At 43.7% G+C, this 22965-nt stretch overlaps 1 protein-coding gene across 9 annotated transcripts in view; it reads left to right on the top strand.

Moving 5' to 3' along the window:
• Window positions 1-22965, top strand: part of TRIL (TLR4 interactor with leucine rich repeats) — a 118837-nt gene that overhangs the window by 17392 nt on the left and 78480 nt on the right. For 4 of the 9 annotated variants that reach the window (XM_073809769.1, XM_073809768.1, XM_073809773.1 and 1 more), the window contains exon 3: window positions 3574-3701. The exons of 4 other annotated variants lie outside the window; for them this stretch is intronic. The gene's annotated coding sequence lies outside the window, so the exon portion shown is untranslated. Of the gene's footprint in view, window positions 1-3573; window positions 3702-10739; window positions 10923-22965 lie in introns of those variants that run through there. One more of the 9 variants, XM_073809774.1, reaches the window with a different exon arrangement.

Below are 22965 nucleotides of genomic sequence, written 5' to 3'. Positions count from 1 at the left end.
TAGGTGGTGTGTGTGTGTGTGTGTGTGTGTTGATAAGAGAGGGGGGTGGGGAGCTAGAGATGGTTTCTTGCATTTTCTTTCCTCTTTTAACTTTTTTCTATTTTTACTGAAAAGAGAGGATGACATCAGTCTCTCATCTGCAAGCTCAGATTTATAATAGCTACTCCAGTTTGCAAGAGTTCTAGGGGCATAGTTCTCCCTTATAAGGGAGCTGAATAAGGCTGCAAAACATGGGTAATCTGTGTTATCATCTCTCAGGCTATGATAGCCATCTGATGAGGGGAGGCCAGGGGTGAGGGATGTGACCTTGGATGGTGTTGGTGCTGTCTCCCCCCAGCCCCCTACACCAGCATGGTACTAACTGCTTCCTGGCCTGGAGTTTAGAGGCAAACTCTGGGACCTGAGTTCACAGACACCACCAAGCCTGTTCCATGAAGGTGTTGTGGAGAAGGGGGTGTGGGTAGCAGGGCGCTAGGTGCTCAGGTCACAGTGGTCCTGGAACAAGGTTGAGGAGGTAAAAGAGGCTTTATTTCCGTAACAAAGGGGTTGCCATGTGTTTTGCTTTGCTGGGGCTGCTGTAACAAAGTACCGTGGACTGGCTGGCTTAAACAACAGAGCTGTCTTTTCTCATAGTTCTGGAGACTGTAAGTCCAAGATCAGGGTGTCAGCAGGGTTGATTCCTTCTGAGGGCTGTGGGGAAAACCAGCTCCACACCTATCTCCTAGCTGCTCGTGGTTTTCGGGCGATCTTGGGTTTTCCGTGGCTTGTAGGCGCATCAGCCTGACCTCTGACTTAATCCTCGTGTGCCATTCTGCCTGTGTCTAAATTTCCCCCTTTTATGAGGACACCAGTCCTACTGAAGAAAAAGCCTACCCTACTTCCATATGACCTCATCTTAACAGTAATGACAACTGCGGTGACCCAATTTCCAGATAACGTCTCGTTCTAAGGTCCTGGGGGTTAGGAGTTGAACATCTGAATTTTGGGGTCAAGGGGGAGACACAACTCAGCCCCTAACAGAATTCAACGTGTTGATGGTTGATTTAGTTGGGAGTATTTTTCTTGATTATTACTTAAAGGATATAAGGAAGGGGCATGGAAACAGGGGAGGAAATGGTGGAGCAGTTGCTTTTTTTCTTCTGACAAAAAATCAGGACCTGGGAGACTGAAGCCTGTGGGGAGAAGTAGTAGGATTCCCTAATTGTGCATTGGGATAGTCGTGTTTTTGAGGACACAGGCGGTATCTGAGTTGAAATATGATCTGTGGGTCAGAGCACCTAAGTCCCCATAGCTTTTGCAAACTCCCAGTGGTGTGTATTTCAGCCACCCAGACAAAATTACCCAAAGTCTTTGCCCGGTGCCTTCATAAATTTGGTGATGCTCACCTGAGGGGCCTTTCTCCTTTCCTGGGCTCTCAAATATAGTGGGAACTATTCGAGAAGGATCAGGTCCATCAAAACAGTCCTATCCTTTCAGCAACTCATTTTCCTAGTAGTACAGTGTTTTCAAAATAAGTGATCTATTTCCTTAACAAATGCCAAGGTAGAATGATGTTTCACTAAGACTGGGCGCCGGATGCTTTGTGAGATATCTTGTATGCATTATGTCCGTACTCAGAGAAGCCAATAATATGATTATTCCCATTTTCCAGATGAAGGAATCAAGCCTTAGAGTTCAGCAACTTGCCCGGGGGCTTATAGGCATCAAGTAGCAGTTGATTTCTGTCTGTATTCATTGCACTCCGCCTCCCTGCTGCCCTAAGGTTTTTTGTTGTTGTTGTTTTTTGTTTTCAATAAATTTATTTATTTATTTATTTTTGGCTGCGTTGGTGTTCGTTGCTGCACGCGGGCTTCTTCTAGTTGCGGTGCACGGGCTTCTCATTGCGGTGGCTTCTCTTGCTGCAGAGCACAGGCTCTAAGGCTCTAGGGCGCCCAGGCTTCAGTAGTTGTGGCACATGGGCTCAGTCGCTGTGGCACACGGGCTTAGTTGCTCCATGGCATGTGGGATCTTCCTGGACCAGGGTTCGAACCCATGTCCCCTGCATTCGCAGGTGAGTTCTTAACCACTGTGCCACCAGGGAAGTCCTGCCCTAAGTTTTTGAAGGTAAATCTTTGAAAGACGTGGATTTTTAAAAAACAAATCTTAAATATCGCACTGAGATAAGAATTCTTTTTTTTTTTTTTTTCCTATGAGCATCCTGTGTAAAATGAGGAGACTGGATTTATATAGATGATCACCATGTGTCCATGTAGCCCTAAAATGCATCTAAGGTTATGATTTTTATTTTCCTGTTTTGGATGTAAAAAGGAGAGGATGTAGGCTGCCGATCTGCTTTTTTTTTTAAGATGGAATTTCAACATCTCCTTGTGGAATTTCCTGGTTCTCAACCAAGTATGTAGATCCCGCCTCTCAGCGCTCATCTATTTTGGACTGCAGTGGGATAATAACCTGGTTATTTGGGGGGTCTGGTCTTTGGAGCCTCCTATTTTTCTTTTCTTCTGCTCCTACTTCTCCCGCAGATGTTCAGAGCTGACCACGTGCAGCCTCCCTGGCACCCAGCAGTAGCCAGTCTCCCTGGCCAGGGAAACATGCCCGCCTTTCTATGCTGAGATCAGCTCCCACCCTGGGCACATCTCCTGTGGGTCAGCCAACAGGCTTTGACTGATTTAGTTCAGGAAGACTCGCTTGTTTGTGGATATGGTAATGACGCCAGTAAAATTCAATTACTGGATCCCAGAGGACTGTAGCAAGCGATAATAAATTAGGAAACATGAGCTTTGGAGTATCTGAACTGAAATTATAATGGGGCTATTGAAAAACAAACAAACAAAAATTCTAAGCATTCATTTAATAATAGATGCTGCTGCTTCCCCCACCAAAAATTAGTTCATCAACTAACCCTTTGTTCTTGTCACAAGGAATATGCCTGAGACACAGCCAAGAACATTTTGTCTTAATTACTTGGTATTATTGTCGCCCCCCCCCCCCCCAGAGCACACCTGGCTTGGGGGGTAATTGGTACACAGGGAGGAAGCAGCCGCCTGGAGGGGCCTCCCAAGGCCACGGCACTAATCCATGCCGGGCTCACAGATGCTCGCTGCCCATGGCCTTGGGTTTCAGGTTGCCGTCCTGGGCTGAGGTTTGAATGGAGGTTGTAACCTCAGAAGGTCCGGCTAGCACTTAACCACTGACATCCATCAAGAATGTCAAGGCTCGCATTGTCTCATTAATTTGAACCAGCCTTCCTGCCCTCAGATCCTTTTTCATTCCTATCCTTTCCACTCTGCCTTTCTTCCTTTGTGAGCAGTTTATAGCCTCCCGTGTTTGTGCCTTCCGCCTGTGAGTTGTGGCCTGGAAGGCCACTCCTGGGGAAAAGGCACCTTTTCCCTCCTCCATGCCATAAGCGGAACTTGCAGAATTGACTGACGTTTCTGCTCCAATATGAATTTCAAGCGCATGAAGTGAGAAAAAAACATTGCAGGCAGTCTGGATATCTCTGTTTCGCAGATAATCTTTAAGTTAAAATGGTTTGTCATTGCTATCTTCCTTCACTTTATTTCCTTTCTCATCCAGATGCCAACATCCTAGTGTGCAACACAGAACTGATGAACAGAGGAGATATGAAAAAGAGGGCAAAGGTGCTAGAAGAAATTTCTGACTTAGCAGCACGACATTTTCGCCTGCAGTAAATGTCCTTTGAGGTATCTACTGAGACCAAGCCCCTTTCCTGGAGAGTTGCTCCTGACCTCCCATAGCACAGGAAGGACTGTGAGTCCGGATCGTGCTTAGTTTACGAGACCCCACAAGGCAGGTCAACTCATGGCCCAAGCTGGGCACAGTAGACTCTTGCTCCAGGAACCGGAAAGTGGGCTGGTTGTTGGGTTGGGCTGGAGCTTGGAGAAGGCAGAGCTCTGGAGTTCGGGGGCACCATTTTCAGCCATGTGTCCAGAGAGGTAGAAAGCGAGGGGGTGGGGGAATTCTGCCGTGAATCAGAGACGGTGAGGGAAGCAGATACCAGAGACTGCCCATCCCTGGAGAGCCAGGCGAGGCACTTCCTTGATTCGGAGTGACTATCCACTTCCTATTTTCAGACCCTTGTGAAGCCTGATTGCCCTTCATTGGGAACCCTTAGGGTCTCCCAGTAAAGTCTCCCTTTTTACTTTGGCTGCTCTCAGTAGGTTAGTGTGTGTGTGTGTGTGTGTGTGTGTGTGTGTGTGTGTAAACTACAACATTACCATCTAACATTTCCTTGGGCTTGGATGGCATCTGAGAACAGGGTCATGAATGGCTATCTATCGTGAGACTTGGAATACGTAGGCCCCATTACATATGTGTCGAAAGGATGGTTAGAATAGCCCCGGCATCGAGGGCGGTCTTACTGTAGAAGGGGAAACCTTCTATAAAGGATGACCCTCCGTTTCCCTTTTGGTCTCCCCCCGAGATCTTGCATGTGTCCTCTCTATAAAACCTTGTGCCAGGTGCTGCCTCTTTTTTAAAAAACATTTTTTATTTAAAAAACTTTTTTATTGAAGTCTAGTTGATTTACAATGTTGTATTAATTTCTGCTGTACAGCAAAGTGATTCAGATATATATCTATATATTTCATATTCTTTTACATTGTGGTTTATCTCAGGATATTGAATATAGTCCCTGTGCTATACAGTAGGCCCTTGTTGTTTATAGATGTTACCTCTTAAGCTTCAAATCTTCATTACCTCTTCACCTCATTTGCTTCTTGGCCAATGCCTGCGACATGTCCCTCTTCTCAGCACCACGAAGGATTTTCCTCTAAGATGTGCAGACATGATACAAATTTCATGTATTATTTTATCGGGGGTGAGAGAACCAGCATTTTGTGGCACACTACCTTAGGGCTTGTCTCAATTAGGGGGCAGTTCTTTCCATCATAAAGAGACCAGAAGCTTCAGGACATCCGGAGACAAAAGGCAGCCAAAGGATTTCACTGTCTTTTTATTTCCCATGAGATATAGCGCTAAGCAGTGTTCATGTTTTACCCACACTGCTTCTTGGCCTCTGTCAAAGGAGGGATTTCCTCCAGTGCCCCAGCTGTGCTGGGGCCTGCACTGGGGTGGCCGGTGGGGAAGGAGGACACACAGAGGGTTCTGCTCCTGCCACAGCTGTGCTTGTGCAGGCGGCCTTCCCTCAGGGCAGAAGCCTGTGGACATGTCCAGTCTGACTCTCTTGTCATTTGGCACGATGAAGGGCAGCTGTCTCTCTATTGTCTACCAGAAAATGAACGAGCAAGCCAATCTCTAAATAAAGGGACACTTGAAGAAGAGACGATACCCCCTGTTTTCTTGGTGTTAAGTTATCTTCTGGAAAAAAGGCATGGGTCTTGGTGTAACGTGTTTAAAGAACTATGGTCACAGTTCATTAACCTCACGTTCTCCTTAGAAGGAGAAATCAGAATACAAGGTGTTTGTGCCAGTTATAACACATGGCGTGTCAAGCCCTGTGCTAGGTATTTCTGTAGGTACTTCATTTAAATGTTACTACGGTAAGGCCCTATTACTACTAATTTTCTAAGAAGTTAAGTCAGTGCTTAAAAGGTCACATGGCTGGTAAGTAAAAAAATCTGGTAAGAAAAGGCCACACAGCTGGAGTGTGGCCCCAAGTTCGCCTGACTCTTAAAACTATACTAGTTCCACTGCACTCTCACGCGATATTTCCCGAGTTTGTCTGCTAAGACTTCTCAGCGTGAGGGCTTGTTGAAAATCCCATCCTGATATACGTGTATGTATAACTGATTCACCTTGATGTACAGCAGAAAGTAACAACATTGTAAATCAACTATACGCCAATAAAAATTTTTAAAAATCCGATCCTGGGACCCACTACAGATCGAGTAAATCAGAATCTTCTAGAAATGGGTATAGGAATTCATCCCAGGTGAAGCTTATCAGGCAAGTTAGATAAATGCTGCTGTCATGCCTTAAATGCTTTTTTTTTCCTTTTTAACCCAGTAATTCTTGACAAGGTGTGTGCTACAAAAGTCTTTTCTCTTTTTGATAAGCTTTTTATCTTGGAATAATTTTAGATTTACATATAAGTTGCAAAGGTAGTACAGAGAGGTCCCACATACGTTCTCTAACCTATTTCCCTCTGATGTTATGATCTTACGCAACCATGATACATCTGTCAAAACTAAGAAACTAACACTGATCAGTTATTATGAACTGTATGAGGCTACTACTTACCCTGGACACAATAACAGAGAAGGAAAGGGAAAGACAGGACAGCCTGTATTTCCTTTTTCTTTCCTTAATTCTCAGTAAGCAAAAGGCAGAGAGCATTGGTAGAAAGCCTGTGATCAAGAAGCGATTTGAGTTCATTTTGTGCAACATTTCCGCCATTCTGGTAAGAATGAAATACATATGCATGCATGAGCTATGAAACGGAAGCTGTGTAATTTTGATGGTTTCATGTATGAGTTAAATGCACTTCTATTTGCCTTTAAAACTAGCATTGCATTGTGTGAAGATGAACAGTGAAATTCACATGAACTCTTTAAATTTTTCTTTACTTAGCATGGCGTTAAATAGCAAGTTAATAATACCATAACAAGTTGAGGTAGAGACTAGAGAAGAAGGAAAAAGTATTATACTTTAGTTCAACTGCACTTTTTCCCTACTTTTTGGACAAAGGGCCCCGTATTTTCCCTTTGCACTGGGTCCAACAAAATATATAGCCAGTCCTGTTGACCCCTAGTCAAGAGCCATTGCCTTAACTTAATGAAGTCACCAGTGGTGGTGGTGGTGGTGGTAACCAGGCAGATGTGTGGAAAGATGTCAGGGACAGAGAACCTTCTGCCATCCTAGGTGATTACAGCCATGGAGGGGGCTTATATTAACCAGCCCTGCCTGCCCAGATGGCTACAGGCCTCTCAGGGTGATTCCTACGCTTTGAGCACTCCTGCATATGGCCCAGGGGCAGGAGGATTCCTGCTGCATCTTCTCAGTGGCCAAGTGCTTTTTGATGCAGAAAGTGTAACAGCAAATGGCACATCAGGAAGCAGTTAGACCTTTGACCTGCCCCAGACATGTGGCTTTTGCGTGGACCACTCGCTATTATACTGCATCATTATTTCTGTGCTCCAGTGGGCGGCTTTTCTTGTTTAGCTTGAATATTAAATCAAAGACGTATCTTCTGCATCTACCAAACCTGCTAACTCATTCACCAGGGAACGGGGTGTTTGTGTGAAGAGGCAGCACAGTGGGTTCGGGACATCAGCTCTAATTTATATCTGAAAACAAGTTAGCCTAATGGAGCAGAACTGTACAGCAGCCTGCCCCAGTAAACAAAACGTGGCTCTGGTAGTTCACAGACACAGTGGCATTCTCCTCTCCTTGGAAATTTTCATTGCAATGTGCCTTTTAGGATAGGGTGTTCCTTTCAAAATACGCAAGATTTCCAGCTGGTGGTGTGGGTGCATCTTCCCCAGGGAGTGAGGCCATGCTGTGTGACGTGGAGAGATGCTGACCACAGGCAGGAAGAGTAACCCTTCATGTGTTAGGGTGGCTGCTAGCAGCCCTGGGTGTGGACTGGCCCTTCTTGTCCTGGTGAGAGCTGTGTCCCTGGTGGTAAGACATGTGACCAAGGATCGGGCAAGGTTAGTAGGTGGCCAACTCAAACATGCCCCATAGCCCTCCCCTCTGTGAGAATCAGAACAGGGGTCATCGGAACCTCCATCCTCCCTCCTCCTTCCCAGCCAGCGTCACACGGATGCTACCAACTTGGAGTTCTTCTCTGTATGTTCTTGCACTGCACCCCCCTTCCCCAACTCCTTCTAATTTATACCCTTAGAGTGTCTTTTCTGGAATTGTTTCCCAATTGGTCTCCCAGCCTCCTTCTACCTACCTGCCGTATAGAACTATGAAAATGGTCCTCTACAGACTGAAATTTGACTGTTTGGATCCTTGGATTAAAATCCATTGTTTCCATAGCTGTGAGGACAAAGGTTTCCCTCTTAGTATGCGAGGTCCTAAAAGCTCTTTCCAGAATGTTTTTCCCCCAGCTACCAGCAAGCCTCATTCCTCTCTTCCTTCAGAACACGTTTCAAATATTCAAACTGAAACCAAACACCCTTGACACTCCTTATCTGTCTCCCCACGCCTCATTCCGCCCCCGCCCCCCGCCACTGGTGTGTTTCGATACCACACTGCGCTTGTCAGCTTGTTGGTTGATAGACTCTTATCTTCATTTGCCTCCTTTATGGTCTCTTTCCTCACCGGCGCCAAGGTAATTTCTGCCAAGTTGGGTATTTTTCTCTAACTTATTCGCTGCCGTATCCCATCCCTGGCACACTGCCTGGTACACAGTAAGAACTCAATAGTTACGTGTTGAGTGAATTGTCATATGGATCTGAGCCTCACCTACTTCTCTAGCTGTGTCCCCTGGCACCTCCCTAAAACACTCTGCGCTGCAGCCGTGTAAGATCCGTGAAGATCTGTATCACGCTTCCATAAATTTGTTCATGCGGTTCCTTCCCCCTACAATACCCTGTCTCCCCTTTTCACACATGCCCCTCCCTTCTTCATCCCTCTGCATTCCCCTGGGGCCTCAACAACCCCATCATGCCTTCCATAGTGCGCGCTCAGCACTGGACCACGCTAAACAGGGCCTGGTTAGTCAGCATCCTCTCCCAGAGACGCTGAGCAGCCCAGGACTAGCTGGTGCCATTTGGGTCTTTCTCCCCACCTTGGTGTTGCAGATGTTTGATGAATACATACACAAATGAGATGCCCAAAGACAGACAACAAGTTAGTGGCAAGGACCAGAGTAGTGCCCAGGTATGCCGGTCTTCCATCCGTGGTACTTTATTTCCATCAGAGAACTCCTTTGAGAAGACATTCTGCCAACTTCCTGAAACCCACAATGTGGTTTCTGCACTTTACATCCTCCTTTACCAGCTTCCTGGTACCCAGCCTCTATTTTTTCTTTGAAAAACACATTTTTCTTCATTTGTTATTCCCCTAATTCCCTACATTAATAACAATATCACCTGATTAATCAATTTTCACAAAGCACCTGTTAAAGCACAGAGATTTTTAGGCATGAAGGTTTTGTGGAAATTTGTTTCAGCTGTTTCGAAGTTACTCAAACCAAAGGAATATATCCTGGGCACATTGGCAAGTTTTTTTGGTGTCTGTTCCATGAATACGTTTTATTTTTCACGATGAATTTCAAACACACATAAAAGTAGTAGGGATAGTACAACAGTAGGGATAGTACAAGCCTCAAAGATTCATGACTCAGATAAACAACTATCAATGATTTGCAACATCTCCTTTTTCTTTTTTATTCTTTGTTGAATTATTTTAAAGCTTATCCCAGACATCACATCATCTTATCCTACTTCAAAATGCCTCTTTTTAAAAAGAAAAATATAAACACAGTATCTTTATCACCCTTTACAAAATTAAAAATAATTCCTTGGAAATAGAATACAATTTTCATGGGGGTATTTGAGGTGCAGCTGCTCTGCATCTCTCTGATTGTGTAACAGAACAGAAATAACCCACACTAAGGAGGGATGGGGGTATCCGTTGTACCTCCTCACACATTTTAGTTGGAAGTTTGAAACGGCCCAGTTTTTTCCCGGATGGGTGGGCCTTCCTTGGGGCTTTCTTACTAATCTGGAGTTCTCTCCTGTCAGGGGTCGCAGTAGACTTTGGCTTTGGACAGTTGCGTCCTCTCTCTGGCCCATCCTCAGGCCATGCTTCCACAGTCTAGTCCCTTTGAGGGCTGGCTCCTCTGCTCACCATCTGCAGGCCACCTATATGCCGAGGTTAAGTTGAACTTAGATGACCAGGGACTTCTGTTTTCTGCCTTCCTTTTTGGCCTTGGCACCTCATAAGCATAGTGACCGGTTGAGAAGAATAAGGAGAAAGTGTTCAGATCGGTTAAGTGAATAGCATTCAGGTTAAAATGTTCAAGATCCTGGTATCACCTCTACCCTCCATAAGGCCAGGGAGAGAGCACCAAAGAGACATAGGGTCTGGATGTCAAAACAGACGGCTCTGCTGGCCTCGTCATCCTCCAAGGCTAGCAGGGCCTTTCTTGCTTTACAGGAAAGCCCTTGGCAGTGGGGGTGACCTCCCCACAGGATCCTCTCCTCACTGGCAAGGGCCAAAGCCCACAGTGCCCATACCGCTCACAACCTCCCAGATTCGGCAGGGTCCAGCCCCTCCCCCCGCCTGCCCTCTTTCCTCCACCCACCCCTGAGGCTCATTTCCCTTCCTTCTGGCGTGCCCCTTGTTTTCCCCGTTGCTAAGTAGCGTGGTGCTCTCTGGCAGTGCTGACTGTCGCACGCCTGTCCACCCCTGCCCAATTCAGATTAACCCTGTGTAGCCAGACTTAGTTTAAAAATCTGGGGCTGTGTCACAGTCCAAAGAACCACATCGAAGCGTCAGTAACAACCCACACCTTGCCTTCCCTAGCAGCCTGTCCTTTCCGGGAGGAGGGAAGCGTGGTGGCTGCGGGCTCCATGCCCACATGCACTTGACTTTGAGTTCCGGCCCCCCACTTAGTGACCGAGTGACTCTAGTAACTTCTAGGAAGTCACTCACCCTCTCCAGCTAAGTCTTGGTTTTCTCATCGGTGTTAAGGGGATAATCACACAACGGTTTCTGCATTTGTGTGCTCTGAGGATTAAATGTGCAGAGTGTGCAGGATCGTGTCTGCTGTGTCCTCAGATGTTTCCGCCCGCATCTCACAGGTAAACGTCAGTCACATGGTCCCTCCTGACTGCAGACGGAAGGGGAGCAGAGTTTTGTGGGATATTTGCCAAGCACAACTGCCTCTGCCACAAGGATGGAAAATGGAAAACCGATGTTGTCACTTGCTGTGAATAAGGGATGGTCATAAACAGATGTAATGAGGACAGTGTATTAAATTCTTGGTAGATATTTTTGCCTGCTAAACATTCTGATTCTTAGGTTTATTTAGTTTGTCTGAGATGTTGGCGGTGGGGGGAGGGGAGAGAAAGAAGAGTTGAAGACATCCTAAAACATATTAGCACAAATGGAAACTTTCCCCCTGAAGGAATCAGAAAGATAGAAGGATGAATGAAAGAGGAATAGCTTTCTCATTATATAATTCAATGTTGTTTAATACCTTGTCCATGTCCTATCTAAAAGCATCTCTCTTTCTACTTAAAATCTGAGGGAGAGCAGTGGTCCACATGCCACACTCCGGGAAATGCTGTCCTCCTGGGCCTGGGTCCACATCATCTTCCAAGGCAGCAGCAGATATGTGTAAGATTTGCTGTGTGCTTGACACTGTGCTCGGGCTGCTGTGGGCACAGAGTTCATGGTGACAGTCCCTGCCCTTAAATTTCATAGACTGGAGAGAGAAACAAGCCAGCAGTATACGAAACGCATTTGGGAAGTACAGGGTGTTATTGGAGTGACCCTTGAAGGACAGCAGAGGGTTTTTTTTTTTTGTTTTTTTTGTGGTACGCGGGCCTCTCACTGTTGTGGCCTCTCCTGTTGCGGAGCACAGGCTCCAGACGCTCAGGCTCAGCGGCCATGGCTCACGGGCCCAGCCGCTCCGCGGCATGTGGGATCTTCCCGGACCGGGGCACGAACCCGTGTCCCCTGCATCGGCAGGCGGACTCTCAACCACTGCGCCACCAGGGAAGCCCAGGACAGCAGAGTTTTAAAGAACAATTCCATAATGTCCTTCTTGTAGTGTGTTTACTGATTTTATTTCCTTTTAATTTCTCTTTCTGTGGTATTAATGGTATTCTATTTGAGGTGAAACCCACTGATAGAAGAAAAAAAAATCAGCTATTATTTTCTAGATACTTTGAATTTTGTGCCCCTGAGACATCAAACGTCCTCGGAGGGCCACATGGTAAGAAACATAAAGCTGCTTCAGGCTATGGGGAAGCTGGGTTGCAAGTCACGGAGAAGGTTCATAACAGTGTCAGATCAATACTACCGTTATGGAACTCACTAAATGGAGGGAGAAGGGCAGCCAGCTGCGGGTCTAGCCCAGGTCCTGGTCTTCCTCCCTCTGAACAAGGCAGCACTGACTACGTTGTACTCAATCTGTCTTCTTGGTAAAATTAGAGGATTGGACCAAACGTGCATTTCCTGCACACAAATGTTTGTAATGGAAAGGAAGCTTTCCCCTCAAGCCCCCGCCCCCCCGCCACAGAGAATGGATGACCCTAGAGTTCTTGCCTTGTAAGTTTAGCCTCAGCTATTCCATCATTTGTTATTCTGGCACATTTGGGTTCTGTTTTCAGGTACTGGGGAAATAGTATTAACCTCATCACTGTTGTTTTCACTTACATATATCTTATTTAGTACTTATTATGTGCCAGGCACTGCGCCAAGTACTTTAACAATATTAATTTAATCTTATAACAATGGGCACTGTTATCACACCCATTTTAGAGATGGGAAGACTGAGGCATAGGGAAGTTAAGTAACTTGTTCAAGGTCAGAAATCTAGAGACAGGCAGAGAGAGATTCAGTCTCAGGCATTCTGGGGCTAAAGTTTGCAATCACTGCTCTGCACTGTCTCTGGGCAAAATAGTTGAAAGTGCTAATAATAAGGTGAAACATATAGCAATGACATATAAAATAAGTATTTTTTAAACAGTTAAATGATGAGACAATGACAGAAGTTGCACATGCACTTGGGCGAAGCCCTGGGAGAGAAGAAACAAAAAGTGGATTGTGCACTATGGGTGAGAGAAGGGAAATGCCCGTCATGTTTACAGACCTACCGGGCTTTCCATATATTAGCTCATCTGCTCCTCACAGCACCCTTATGGGGCTGGTGCTGTTATCATCCCCATTTTACAGGTGAGGTTCAGTGACTTGTTTAAGGTCACGCAGACGACAAGTGGTGGAAACCCAGACCAGAGTGCCTTGGGGTAGAGTTGATCTCCTGCCCACTGGCTTGGCCACCTGCAGGGGCAGGGCCAGGGGATCCACCGCTGTCAGTCCAGGACCCAGGAGTCCGGGTGTGGTGAGGGGGCAGCTGGTGACAGCTTTTCTGGGGACATGGAGGGCTCCCCGAGCGCTTCATCACTCCTGAGATGAAGGAGTGAAGTGCAGTGGAGGGGTCTCGCGGGTCTGGCAAGGATCTGAAAAACCAGCTTATCTGCTCAATACATTTCAGTCACACTGACAGGTCTACTTAGGGAACAGATGCACAGTGCATAGGAGATGCATATAGACAACAAGAAGAGTGTGCCTGGTTTAAAATGCTGCAGGACTAGATTACATCCCTGGGTAGAAATGCATCTAAAAGCTGTGCTGTCGCCTTGGACCAGGATTCCTCAACCTCTGCGCTATCGACATTTTGAGAAGCAGAACCCCCCTGGTTGAGTTCCACTTCTTTGATCGTGTAATTTGGGTTTATGAGCAGAGAGCGCTTCCAGAAATTAGACTGTTTCGAGGTTGAAGAGTTGAGATTTTGTCTAAAATTCCTTCTTATTCTCAGAACCTAGGAGAAAAAATGATGGATTAGCGTCCACAGTACTTTATCACTCATTTAATTTTTGATATTTTGGGGAGTGTATGGAGAAGGATTGGAAAGCATACTCAGCACACTTCTTTACAATACCTGTCTGTTTTATTTTGTTTATCTATATGGCTATAATTTCACCTCGGGGTGAGACCAAGCTCTTGTCTTGCACCATATTGCCCTCTAGCGGCCACTTCGTTTTGTAGCGCGCAGAAGAAAGGCGCTCCTGAAATTGCTTTTAAGAATGAAGCCAAGGAGGGGACTGGGGAAGTGGGCGGGTGCAAAGAACACTGTAGCTTCTGGCTCAGCCTCGTTGTGATACGTGGACGCCTTCGTCCAGCCGCGCCCGTTCCTCCCCGAGCCCCACCCGGCCTTCCTGCGACCCCACTCCTGCGCATCCCAGCAGCCCATGACCCCTTGCTCCTTCCCGCCGGCGTTCTGGGCCTCTTCTTTGCGGAGAGAATTCAAAGCTGCTTCCATTTTAAATAAAAAGAGCATCCTGTAGCTAGAAATATCCGAGGAGAAGCGTTTTATGAATGCCCTGAAGAGAGTTGCTACGTGAAAAGATATGATTCAGCTGAAAAAATATAGATAATTTGTTGTTTGTTTTTTTTTTAAGCTGGACATCCCCAGGATGTCTTTCCTCCCCAGGGGAGAGCGCTGCTTTGCAAGGGCCCCTGTATCCTCACCCACCTCCAGATCATTTAGTTAACCCCGTGGGACAGGAGCAGCCCAACAAATGCATGTATTTGTCCTTAAGAGCTTTGGCAAGCCAACTTGAATTTCAGGTAACTAGAGACCATTCTAATGGCTTTCTTCTGTCAATAGGTGACATTGGGTAATTAGTAATCCTATAAAGCTTTTGAGGGTAGCTTTATTAAAAAAAAAAAAGATGAAAACCAAGAGAATGGAGACAAAGAAAGCTACTCTACAGAGTTAAACCTCGTCTTCAAGGAGGATATTTTTAAAAGTAACTTTACATCTACATTTGGGCTTCAATTATATATTTACCTGTCTCAAAATATAATGCTCAAACATCAACCCACCCAAGCTTGGATGGTGAATTCATGATAGATAATTACTTTTTTTGCAAAGGGTGTTTTCTATTTCCATAAAATAAAATTTTATTCAAGACTATGGGAACTAGACTTTCTCTTAACAATTAGGTAAAACAAATGACCCAGAAGTTTAATTGTAGACTAGAGCTATTAATGTAGTTCTGAGTTTAGGCCACACAAACAAAGAACAACAAATAACAAAGAACCTGGAAGGTCAGGCATTATGAACAGGAAATTTGTAGAAGCCTTGGGGATGGACAGCAGCTGGGTTTCCTTAAGATTTATACGCTTAATAGAATAAACATGCCCTTGTTTATTTCTACTTTATATGAACATACAGCAGATGAAGACACTCCACTACTTCTTTAAATGCCCCACATTTGAAAAAAATCTTCCCTTGTCTTTTCTTGTCTCTTAATGTGAATGACTTGATTAAGCAGCAGCGTGTGTTTTAAGACCATAAAACAAGCACAGATGTTTTACTTAAAAAATGGAAAGAATAAGCATTTCCTATGTGTTTGTTTATATTTCTGAAGCTTGTTTAACCATTTTTCCCTTGTCATTTTACTTAGTATGACTCTGACACCCCAAGTTGACATGAGCCTGAGCCCCAATACTCTGGAGATAGATACTACCTAAAAGAAAAGATGACATCTATGGAGGTGTAAAAGAAGGGTTATCATCAATGAATTTGTCAGTATGGTCAGCATAGATGGTGAACCCAGGTAGCGTGGGCCAGTGCAGTTGGTATAGCAGTTACATTACCCATCCTCAGATCCAAGGATCTAAATGACAGTTAAAGCTCTGTAAACACAGCACCCAAGATGACTGGGGGCAGCTACTGTGTGACAAAGGAGACAGGGCTGCTGCAAACTTCCAGAACAAGTGGCTGAGTTGTTTAAGGAATTTCAAGACCCTCCAACTGGGCGGGGGCCAAATAATGCATGATTGATCCTTAGTGGTTAACATAATCGGGTAATTCTAGTTAACAAAATGTCAAAAAAAAAATCATGGGAATAAAGTCTAGATTTTGTCTCTAGCCATACAGAGGCCCTGATAAAGTGAGTCTTTTGGCTTATTATTGGATAGTCTATTGAAGCTGTCCTAAGTGTGCTAGAATTATCAGAAGAGCACAGATCCAGTTTATTTAGAAGGTTGCTTTTTTAAAAAAAATAATGCTCTTAACAGTGCTGACTCTCCCTCCATGGATCAAACCGATTTCCAACTACGTATAATCCTGTCCGTTTCCTTCTTCTCTCCATTCCTTTTTTCTTTCCTTCCCTCTCCTTTTCCAGGACAGCTGTGTTTCAGGCACTCTGTTGAGCCATGACAGCCTGAAGATTTGTGAGAAATTGTTTCAGCCTCTTAGGAGATGAGAGGCAAAATATTTAACAAAGGCACAGGCAGGGGCAGATCCCGACTTTGTGAAACCTGAAGCTTATACAATTTGGGGAACTCTCTCTTTAAAAAATCAAACAAAAAAAAGCTATACAATGACAAGTACAAAATTAGGCATGATAGAGAATATTTACTGAGAATGAAAAACTAAATCGCAGCAAATTACTAGAAACTTGGAGGCCTCGGTCCTTTCTCTTGAAGACCTCTTTAGGCAGTGTACCAAAGATGCTTAATTAGAAATGCTTTCTGATTGCAACCTGGCTTCCTCTGGTGCCCTGGAGTCCTCAGTGACTCCTAGAACTCACAGTGGCCTGAGCTAAAGAAGGCTTCAGCTTCATTCACTTCTTCAAATTCCACATCTAGTCTCAGGAGCCATCACTCAGAATGGTCAGCAGCTGAAAGCAGCCTGTGGCCATGCAGGAAGGTCCTGAACAGCATCCGAGGGTGCGTCCCGGAAACATGCTGAGAGGCAGTGTAGTTCGTGGTCAAGAGTATCGGTCTGGGTGTGCTCGGCAAGATGGGTTCCAAGTCCTGTTTGTGCACTTCACTTCTTGGAACCTCTTTTTTTCATGTCTGTAAAACAAGGGTGATTAAAAGAGGTGAAGTAGATAAAGCACACAACCAGGTGCCTGGCATGGAGCAAACAGCCTTTGCCTGATGGAGGGATTTGTTTGAAAGTTTGAAACGGAAAGTTATTTGTGTGTCTCTTTGCATTTGTCTCACCCCCCTCTTTGCATTTGTCTCCCTTCACTGTTGACTACAGGAGACATTGAATATCAGTGAAAAATCCATTCCCTAGTTAATATTCTCTGGCTTGCCTTTTATACTGTCTGTCGGATCCAATCCATCATGTATGTAATCAGATTATACATTGCCTTCTCTATGAATAAGAAATGAGGGGATGGTATTTTGTTTTCTGCAGTCCCCTATCATGAGACTAGACACAGGATGCAGATTCCTGCTCCACGGCTAAAGGGAGGGTGCAGATAATAAATCATTTCACATTTCTGGGATGGAAGACAGGCTCCTTGGGGATTCTGTGATTGTGGAAGCTGTGGTCTTCTTCATGATCAGCGCTGTGGATGTAGCCCGTGCTGGCCGATGGGGAATGGATGGAAACTTTAGGATACAACCAGTTCCGCCTGGGTGGGGTGTGGGGAGCACTTGAGAGCCAGAGTGCCCAAGTGGCTTAGGTGAAGCGCCAGTGGAATTTATACTCCCTCTCAGACATCAGTAAGGTGTTAGGACCCCAAATGCTCCTCAGCGCTGCAGAAGGTTTTGCAATTTTTGAATGCCAGGAGCTATCACTTAACTTCTTAATGTTTCAGTTTCCTTAGCTGTAAAATGGGGACAAAAGCTCCCTTGCCTGCTTCACTGGAAGAACAAAATATAACAATGCAAGTGGAAATTCCTTGCACATCTAGAGAGAGCGATAAGATATTGCTATTAAAAGCAATAGTATAAGTTAGCATCGTGGAGACGTTATGCGTAATTTCTTAACTCACTTTTCAACAATGAGATTTCCTCATACTCCTTACATTTGCACTTTGGTGCTGCTTTATTGTTTAGATAGGTTATAGAAATTAATTGAAAACATTAAACTCTACTGGATTCTTTCCTCCTAATTGGGTTAATACTATGAAGGCAATTCATTCGCGTATAGTCATGGTCTTCCTGTTTTCACCAGGATTGTTTCTAGCATTTCTCAAGTTTGTGAGATAGCGCCACCGTGTGGTCTCATGGTTTACTGTCTTCACTACTCATTTAAATCTTTGAATTTTTAATTATAGATATTGGCAGATAAGTATCAAAAGTCTGTTTTCTGTTTAAATTAAAACACATTTGCCTATATTTACATATAAAATATATGGACCTAGTGGAAATTTAAAAAAATTCTGTGGAACCCCCCTTCAGCTGCATTTGTGAACCACTTGTTAGTGAAAGGAAGTTTCCATTTGTCCTTGGCATGAAAGTGATTGAATAATGTTTGTGAGTGATAACAAGCTTAATTTCAGCCACAATTCTGCCTCTGTGATGATGGTAACTAAGAAAATGCACTTTTAAAAGGATATCTCCCCCAATATGCTGATGAAAAAGTACATATGATGTGTATATTCCACAAAATATATTTTATTGGGCAGGGAGTACATAAGGTAATACATCTTTAACAAGAAATAAGAATCAAAACAAAGTTTTAAAGTGTAGTTAGCTAGACTCACTCATCTATATGTGAATTAATCAAACAGTTCAAGGCAGAAGCACTTTTGGAAATGATGCAATAACCCTGCATTTGACCGATATTAAATGGAAGAGCATGACAAGGATATATTTGTTAGGGAGACTATCGCAGTAAGGGATGATTCTCTGTTTTTTTACCATGGGATAAGAGAGAAAATAATAACTAAATGTTTATTTAGCAATGCACCGTGTAAAGCACTTTACCTGCATTGTTGCACTCAGTAATTGGGGAGGGGGAGGTCAGTCATGTCCCTTTAAAATGTTATAAGGGAATTAAAAAAAAAAACAAAAACTAGCCAATGTGAGCAGAAGCACACATTTAAGCTAGGAGCTAAACACCGGCCTGGCAGTGCTAGGGGCTCAATAACTTTGAATGCTCTGGGTGGTTGTTGCCCTCTGGTGGCCGTTTTGGGAAGTTACTAATTTAACACAAATTTAAGGCAGCAATGATCTCTAGCACCCAGGAAGGCTGTTGGTGAGTGCCAAGTCCTGTCCAGGGAACCTGAAGCCACTGACATGTGACCAGTGAAGTACGACCATGTTTGTTCTCATTAAATTCCTGCTGTAGATGAAAGAGATCATCAGCAAGTGAATTCAGCTCCACCGATGTGTTAGGATTCAATGGGGAATGCCTCCAATGACCATGGGCTGACATGGCCACTGTCTGTTTTCCCATTTTAGCTGTTAAATCAAATGAGAGCAAACATTGAAAACGTTAAATAGATCACCCAAAGGATAAACAAACTGTGGTATATTAATATGATCCATTTACAATGGAAAGCTTTTTGTAATGTATCAGCAACATCACAAATCTGTGCATTTGTGTGTGTGGACACACAGGAAATTCAAGAAAGACAGACAGGAAATGGTCAATAATCCTAACCTCTGGAGATGAAGATGAGGGCAAGAGAATGAAGACTTTTACTTTATCTTTCATTCATGTATTAACACAGATTTGTATATCTTTCATAATAAAACAATCTTAAAATATACAAATAAAAAAATGAAGATCCAAACATATGCCCATCTGAAACATAACACGCCCTGAAAATAAGGTAAACAGGTTAGGGAAATATTGTATTTTATTTTATTATATAAAACTTTTAAATATATATTAGTTTTGGTAGAATTTGTATTAATTCCCTGGTATTTTTCTTGCTTCTTAAGGTGAAATGGAGGAGCTTATCTGACCACAGATCTAAAATAGTTTCATTACCTTTTGAGGAGCGTGACCCCACAAGGCAAGAAATGTGGATTCCTTCTCCCAAGTTCCAGTTTCGCCATTTCCGTATTTGTTGATCTTGTTCAAAAATGTCCTTTTTAAGGCAAATCCTATTTTATAGAGCACAATTACGAAAAGTCACCCTGGTGCCTTTTATTTTTACCAGAACCTCGTGTCAAAATATTTAAGATGTTTTTTGAGATCTAGATAGAATACAAAATAACATAAAATAAAAATAGGCACAAGGCATAAGGCAAAAGGAGAAAAGGAAAGGGACATGAAACAGAGCCAGACTGGAGACAGCCCACAGAGCTCCTAAGGAAAATGAAGTTCTGTGAAACTTTTGACGAATCATAGGTTTAGTTTGGAGTTTGCTAGCAATTGAAACAAAGAAGAAACATGGTAAGTTCCAGGAGTCCCAGGTCCTTAAGACACAAACTAATCAGTAGTGAAGGAGAAACAACAGCTTCTGGGCTGTTAAGACAAGAAAAAATTGTCCCCGCTTGTGGCTTCTAGATCAACTTAAGGTGTTATTCATCCCTTGCAGAGGAAGACAGGGTACAAGTGCTGAAACACTCCTTTATCCTGGGCTGGAGGCACGGCAGCTACTGTCAGTTAATCCTCCAGAAGTTTTCATCATCTGTTTTTAGTTGTCTCCATTTTCTGTCTGCCCAGATCTGGACCCCAGCCTCCCCCTCTGCTTCCAGGGCTCTGACATTTACTCCATTTCTTTTGGGTCAGACCGTGCTCAGTGGAATGGCTCTATAAGACTCTTGCATGTTCCTACTCTAGTGATCAGTAATACAGTTGTGCCCCCTCCCCACTTAGGGCATGTGCGTTTATATTTTGTTCTCTTAAAGTGGCAGCTGGGCAGATGGGTGTCATTAGTCATTTTTTATAACAATTATTCCATTTCACTTGGTTAGCATCTCCTCTGACTTCTCACAGTATTTACAGATTCTCCTTTGGCCACGCAGATCACAAGTGAACCGCGGGTGATTAAATGTGTCAACTTTATTTAATGCGTGCTAGTGCTATCTTCCACATATTTTATTCTAGACTTGTTTATTTTCTTACAGCCGTCGCCCACTGATATTCAGGGTAGGGTCTACTACGACCCCATCATCTTTTAAATCAATCTTGAAACGAGTCCATTCATTCCCACCGGCTGTCATCCCCCTACTGCCTCCCCCACTTTAAGGGTTCATATAGCATCCAAGTTCACACATAAAAACACATGGTGCAATGACAGACTGTGATGTCCTAACCCAGGGCAATAAATGGACTATTCATCTCATCAACATCTTGGCCTCCGAAGGAGTCTTGAAAGGAAAATAAACAAAGTTGTGAGTTGGTGTAGGTGGAACCCTCCACATTTCCTTTCCCAGACAGCACTAGAAAATTAGGCCAAATGCCCAAAGTGTAGGCACTGACATTTTTTTTTTGCTTCTAGGGTTTTCCTGTACATAAGACAGGAAAGTGGTACTGGGTCCATCAAGTTTCACACACCAGGTAATGGATGGGCCAGTTCAAAGTCCAGAGATTCTCTTGAAGATCAGCGTTCCCTCTAGTTATTTTTGGTCATGAGTGCACGATAAAGGTCTAAAAGCAACAAACTTTACAAAGTGTGCACACATGGACCAAAATCAGTGATGGCCTTGGGGAGGAATCAATGCTACCAGTTGCCCTAAAACTTTCTCGTCCCACTCTGGCCCACCTGATACAGCCTCATCTCTTCTGTGTCACCTCCTGTCCCAGATGTACAGTGCACAGTGAGGGCAAATTGCCACCCTCTAGAGAGGGTCCGTATACGTTGGACCTGACATCAAGTAGCTGGTTGGTCCTCACGAGGAACAGAACGTATTAGGTTACAGGTTTTCTGACCAAGGAGGTGACAATCGTGCGATTAGCCTTAGTGAGAGGAAGTTCAAGTTGTAGACCCTGCCTCTGCCATCATTAATTACTATGTACATGTTTATAAATGGGAATCTACGTGGTATACCTAACAATATTGTTTTGGTAAATTTCTTTTTCAAAGATTTTACTTAATATGATTTGATTCTAGTTCATCTGATGCATAGAGGTTTGCAACTGATTACCTTGATGGTGGATTGATCCAGTAGATAGAAAATGACGTTCTTTGATTCATGTAATACTGCATGCCATGAAATGGCCTTTTCTGATATTAGGACTGCGACTTCTGCTTACTTTTAGTTTGTATTTGCTTGAAAAACCTGCCTATAATTTGCATTTAACACTTAAAAAATTTATGTGGAAGTATAACGTATATACAGAAATGAGGATGTGTAACTTGATGAATTTGCCACGGTGAACTGCCTGGTGTAGCCAGTTCCCAGATCAAGAAATGGAATATCACCAGCATCCCAAAAAGTTCCGTCAAGCTCCCTCCCTGTCACAACCCCACGCCAAAGATAAACAGTAATCTGACTCCTAACAGCAAAAATTAGGTTCACCTGTTTTTGTACCTTTTATAAACGAAATCATACAGTTGTACTGTTTTGTGTTTGACGTCTCCCACTCATCATTATGCTTCGATATCCATTCACTTGTTGGCATGGAGAAAGAGCACAATCATTGTCATTGCTGAGTAGAATCCATTCTATGACTATACCACCATTTACCCATTTTAGAGTAATGTACATCTGGGTTGTTTCCAGTTTGGGGCAATTGCATCGTTCTGCTGTGAACATTCTTGTACCCATCTTTGGTGTGCACGCACATGCATTTCACTTTGCTGTAAAACTGGATGGGCCTGCTGGGTGATTGGATCTGCTGGTGTTCTGACTGAGTGGACAGTGTCAAATCATTTTCTAAAGTAGCTGTGCCAACTTCACTCCCACTAGTAGTGGGTCAGGGCTTCGGTTGCTCTGCATCACTTGGTATGTCAGGCTTTTGACTTTCAGCCATTCTAGTGCGTATGCCGTCGTATCTCATTATGGTTTCCACTTGAATTTCCCTGATGTCTGATGATATTAAACACCTTTTTCTATGCTTATTTGCCAGTTGAATATTCTCTATGTGAAGTGCCTGTTTGAGACTTTTGCCCATTTTTCTATTGGGTCGTCTTTTAATTTGAAGAAATTCTGTATATATTCTCCATATGTCTTTTGTAAATATACAGATTGCAAATATCTTCTCCCACTCTGTGATTTGCCTTTTCACTCTCATAATGGTGTCTTCTAATGAGCAGACATTCTTAATTTTAATGATATACACTTATTTGTCCCTTTGTGGTTAGTACTTTTTTGTAACATGTTTAAGAAACCTTTACCTACCCCCAGGTCATGAAGATATTTTCCAAAGTTTTTTTTTTTTTTTTCCACAGTACTTACTTTTTTTTGTCTTTCACACATTTATCAGTTATCCGAAATTATCTTGGTGTATGGTGTGAGGTAATGGATGAGGTTTTTCCCCCATATGGTTATCCAGTTAACCCAGCACCATTGATTTAAAAGTCTGTGCTTCCTCCACTGCACTGTAGTGTCACATTGTCGTGAATGAAGCAACTATATAAGTGTGTT

The sequence above is a fragment of the Tursiops truncatus genome, chromosome 9, assembly GCF_011762595.2.
Source record: "Tursiops truncatus isolate mTurTru1 chromosome 9, mTurTru1.mat.Y, whole genome shotgun sequence".
Taxonomy (NCBI): Eukaryota; Metazoa; Chordata; class Mammalia; order Artiodactyla; family Delphinidae; genus Tursiops; species Tursiops truncatus.
This window is presented reverse-complemented; position numbering and strand designations above follow the sequence as displayed.